The sequence below is a fragment of the Delphinus delphis genome, chromosome 4 (genome assembly GCF_949987515.2).
Source record: "Delphinus delphis chromosome 4, mDelDel1.2, whole genome shotgun sequence".
NCBI lineage: Eukaryota > Metazoa > Chordata > Mammalia > Artiodactyla > Delphinidae > Delphinus > Delphinus delphis.
Window position 1 is genome coordinate 110,900,855 of NC_082686.1, and position 4,962 is coordinate 110,905,816.

Below are 4,962 nucleotides of genomic sequence, written 5' to 3' on the forward strand. Positions count from 1 at the left end.
CTTCGTTCCCGGATCAGGAATCAAACCCAGGCCCCCTGCTGTGGAAGAGCACAGAGTCCTAACCACTGGGCTGCCAGGGAATTTCCTAAACTTTTTATTATAGAGAATTTCAAACTTATCTAAAGGAGTTAGAATATAATGAAGTACCATACCACTTACCCAGCCCCAACCAACAACCATCAACCAGTCTGTGCGTCCAGACCTCCATCCATTTCCTCCACCACATACAGTAGTCCCCCCTTGTCTGCGGGGGATACAAGACCCCCTGTGGATGCCTGAAACTGTGGACAGTACTGAACCCTATATATATGATGTTCTTTCCTATACATATATACCTAAGACACAGTTTAATTTATAAATTAGGCACTGCAAGAGATTAACAACAATAACCAACAATAAAATAAAACAATTATAACAGTATACTGGAATAAAAGTTATGTAAATGTGGTCCCTGTAAAATGAGGGTTACTTGAATATGAGAACTGCACTACCATGGCAGTCGACCTGATAACCTAGACGACTACTAAGTGGCTAATGGGCAGATACGCTGGACAAAGGGATGATTTACATCCCAGGCAGGATGGAGTGGGATGGTGTGAGATTTCATCACGCTACTCAGAATGCTGTGCAATTTAAAATTTATGAATTATTTCTAGAATTTTCCATTTAATAATTTTGAACCAGAGCTGACCACAGGTAACTGAAACAGGGCAGAAAGCAAAACCGCGATGGGGGCGGGGGGGGGGGGCGGCTACTGTATTATTTTGAAGCAAATCCCACCCATAGGATCCTTTTACCCATAAATATTTCAGTATGTATCTCTAAAACAGAGCCTCTTAACCTCAGCGCTATTAACATTGTAAGTCAAATAATTCTTTGTTGCGAGGAGCTGTCCAGTGCATTGTAGGATGTTTAGCACTATCCCAGGGTTCTACCCACTAGAGGCTATAACACCTTCCCCCCAGTTTTAACAACCAAAAATGTCTTGAGATTGCCAAATATCCTGAGCAGCAAAATCTCAAAACAGAACCACTGCTGTAAAAGATGAGGGCACTTTTTTAAAACATAGATATGATAATACTATCATATATTTTTAAATTAATAATTATTTCTTAATGTAATCAAATATCCAGTGTTGGGGCTTCCCTGGTGGCACAGTGGTTGAGAGTCCGCCTGCCAAAGCAGGGGGACGCGGGTTCGTGCCCCGGTTGGGGAAGATCCCACATGCCGCGGAGGGGCTGGGCCCGTGAGCCATGGCCGCTGAGCCTGCGCATCCGGAGCCTGTACTCCGCAACGGGAGAGACCACAACAGTGAGAGGCCCGCGTACCGCAAAAAAAAAAAAAAAAAAAAAAAAAATCCAGGGTTAAAATTTCTAATTGTCTCATAAATGGTATAAGTGGACTGTTTCCGAAGGTTTTTTTTAAAAAAGTAAGTATTCAAATAAGGTCCATACATTCATTGTGATTGATGGATATGTGTTTCAGGTATCTTTTACTCTGTATGATTCCCCTCCATTCTTTTTTTTTTTTTTTTTAAAGAAAAGAGGTCATTTGAACTATAGAGTTTCCCACAGTCTGGATTTCACTGATTATATGTTCATAGTGTAGTTTAACATTTTATCTGCACCTGAAGTAAACAGCCACTGATGATCAATGCCATTGTAATTCTATCATTCTTTCTCCATTTATTAACTGAATTCTTGTATAAAGGGAAATTTCCCCTAACGAGCAAGTTCTTTACATTAGTAATGGTCACCAGCAAGACTGGGATGAATAAGATTCTGAAGCCCTGTTGAAATTCAGTAGAAAGAATGGCAGGGTTGATTACTGATGTCTGATGTGGGCATGTGAGGGGACAGTGGTAGTGATTTCTACTCCTAATCCAATTTACTCCCCTCCTTAAGAAATGAAGTCTCAGTAGAAAGAAGTAAGATCACTAATGCTTAAGGACAGAGTGTTGAATGTGATTATGGAGTCAGGGTAGGCTCAGAATTAAAGTGGTTATTTTTCTTTTCATTTTTAATGATAATTTTCAATGTTGACGATAAGCAAGGAAATGGCACTTTCAGATACTATTTGTGAGAATGTAAATTGGTACAATTTTTCCGGAGGACAATTTGACAATATGTTAAAAAGCCTTAAAATTTGCATATCCTTTAACCTAGAAATTCTACTGCCAGAAATTTATCCCAGGGATGTGCAAAAAGACTCAGTGAAGGTTGTTCATGACAAGTCTGTAGTAATAAAACATTGGACACAGGGACTTCCCTGGTGGCGCAGTTGGAAAAAGCTCCACACTCCCAATGCAGGGGGCCTGGGTTCGATCCCTGGTCAGGGAACTAGATCCCACATGCATGCTGCAACTAAGAGTTCGCATGCTGCAACTAAGAGTTCGCATTCCACAACTAAGGAGCCCACGTGCCGCAACTAAGGAGCCCGCAAGCCGAAACTAAGACCTGGTGCAACCAAATAAATAAATAAATATTGAAAAAAAGAAATCTAGCCTTTAAAAAAAACAATAAGTAACATTGGACACAATTTAAATGTTCATCTATAGGGGATTCGCTGAAGGCTGTGTGCTATCCCATCAATGGCCTTGCAGTCATTTGAATGTTACAGAATACATAAAGGCACAGAAAGATGTTCATGATATATTACTGAGTGAAAAAAGACAGGTCTAGGGCTTCCCTGGTGGCCTAGTGGTTGAGAGTCCGCCTGCCGATGCAGGGGACGCGGGTTCGTGCCCTAGTCCAGGAAGATGCCACATGCCGCAGAGCGGCTGGGCCCGTGAGCCATGGCTGCTGAGCCTGCGCGTCCGGAGCCTGTACTCTGCAACGGGAGGGGCCACAACAATGAGAGGCCCGCGTACCGCAAACAAAACAAAAACAAAAACAAAAAAAAACAAAAGACAGATCAAAGTAATGTATTCCGTAATTCTCTTTTTCTATTTTTAAAAAAGGAATTTATACATATAAACGTATGCATGGAAAAAGAGGTCTCAGTAAATATACGAAAGTATTAACAGTTAATATTAAAATATTAATATTACCTGATGGTAAAATTAGGAGTAATTTATATTTTTTTCATTTTGCTTATCATTTTTCAAAAATTTCTATAAGTAATTCGTATTATTTTTTAAAAGAAAAAATTTTAATGACAAGTACTTTAAATTACAGTTGCCAAATATCATGGGATATACTTATACCAAAAAATTATTCATTGTTTAATCTGAAATTTAAACTTAATGGGGTGTTTTGTAGTTTTATTTACTAAATCTGGCAAGCCTACTTTCAATGCAAAGCAATCAAAGGAGAAATCAGGGTGTTAGACCCTGATGTGCTGGCCCCTTGGAGGACAGGAGAGTCATTGATTGTTTCAAGTCTTTTAAACCAGGAAATAGGATTTGATGGAATAAGAAAGGAAGATCAATTTGGAAGCCACATTGTCCTTATCTGAAATCTGGACTCTACTACCACCACCACCATCCCTACTCCCCCACCCCAGCCCCATTCACCCCACAATCTGGACGTCCCTGGGCAAGTCACTTGGTTCCCTGAGCCACAGTAATAACTCCTGTCATGCCAAGATCAAATGAAAACATGTGTGTGAAGGCATTTAATAAAACGCAAGTGCCAAGCAGCACATTATTATCATGTTAGTAAATTATACACACAAGGACATGTTGAACAGGAACAAAACATCTGCCACAAGACAACTGCAGAATTGTTCCTTGCAGCAGACTTTTGATGGCTTTTTGAGGTCAAAACAACTCAAGGTTTAGTCACTCCAGGACTGAACCCATACATTAACATCCATCCAGATTGTTCTTACGACCCTATTTATAGATGCACTGATCATTAAATAGTGTTGGAACACTTTGCCGCAAGTCGGTTGTTAAACTGCTTGGCGAGTGGCTCAGAGGAAGCCCACGTGGTTTACGAGTTTGGCAGCTCATAACTACAGGCCCTCACCTTAGCCTCACACACCAGGCTCAGTCACCTTGGAAACTGCCCTATTCTAGATGCAGAGCACAGAACGCCCGGCTGACGTGGAATTAATCAGCAGCCGCCTTCTCTTCTGGTCTCTGTTACAGAGAAACCGTCAGTGTTTCTCAAGCCACTTTAGGGAGGAGCCCACAGGGCAGTTTCAAGGATCTTCCAGGGGAAAATTAATACAGGAGGTTGAGGACTATCACAATGTGGAAAAATGAATTGAGGGAGAAAGAAATTAAGGGAGAAGGAAAGAGGAAAGGAGGGAAGTTAGAGGAAAAAGAGGAAAAGTTCAGAAGGAAGAAAATGAGAGTATTATCCTATTTTACAGATGAGGAAACTGAGGCCCAGAGGCCCAAGGTCACTTGTCCACTAACAGCTCCTCATGGGAACCAGACACTCTGGAAAGAGTGACATGAAAATGCACCTTGCTAGTGAAGTGGCACAGCACAGGGGAGCCATAGAGAGAGGCAGCCACCTGCCAGCCCTCACCAAACACTAACGCTGTTCTGAGACTCGTCAGCCTCCAGAACTGTGAGAACTAAATGCCTGCTGTTTAAGCCACCCAGTCCATGATATTTTGTTAGAGCAGCCCAAGAGCAGACTAAGACAGTTGGCAATTCTCTCTAAATGATGGAGAAATGGTGGAACTATTTTCCACGTGGCTGCACCGTTTTCTATTCCCATAATTGGTGTCTGAGGAGGGAGTACCAGTGTGGAGTCCCAGAGTCCCCAGCCCGAATCTTAGCTCTGCCACAGACTCAACTGGGTGACCTTGTTATGTAACCTCTTAGAGTCTCAATTTCCTCATTGTAAAATGGGGACAACAGGCTTGAGGGAAGATTACATAGGTGACATACAAAAAGCTCCTAGCACATGGTGCTCAGCAAATGTCAGGGGTTACCTGGTCAGTGTGGAGAGAATCACAACACCTCAGTGTGGGAGGGAACCTGATAGGTACAGCACACAATTC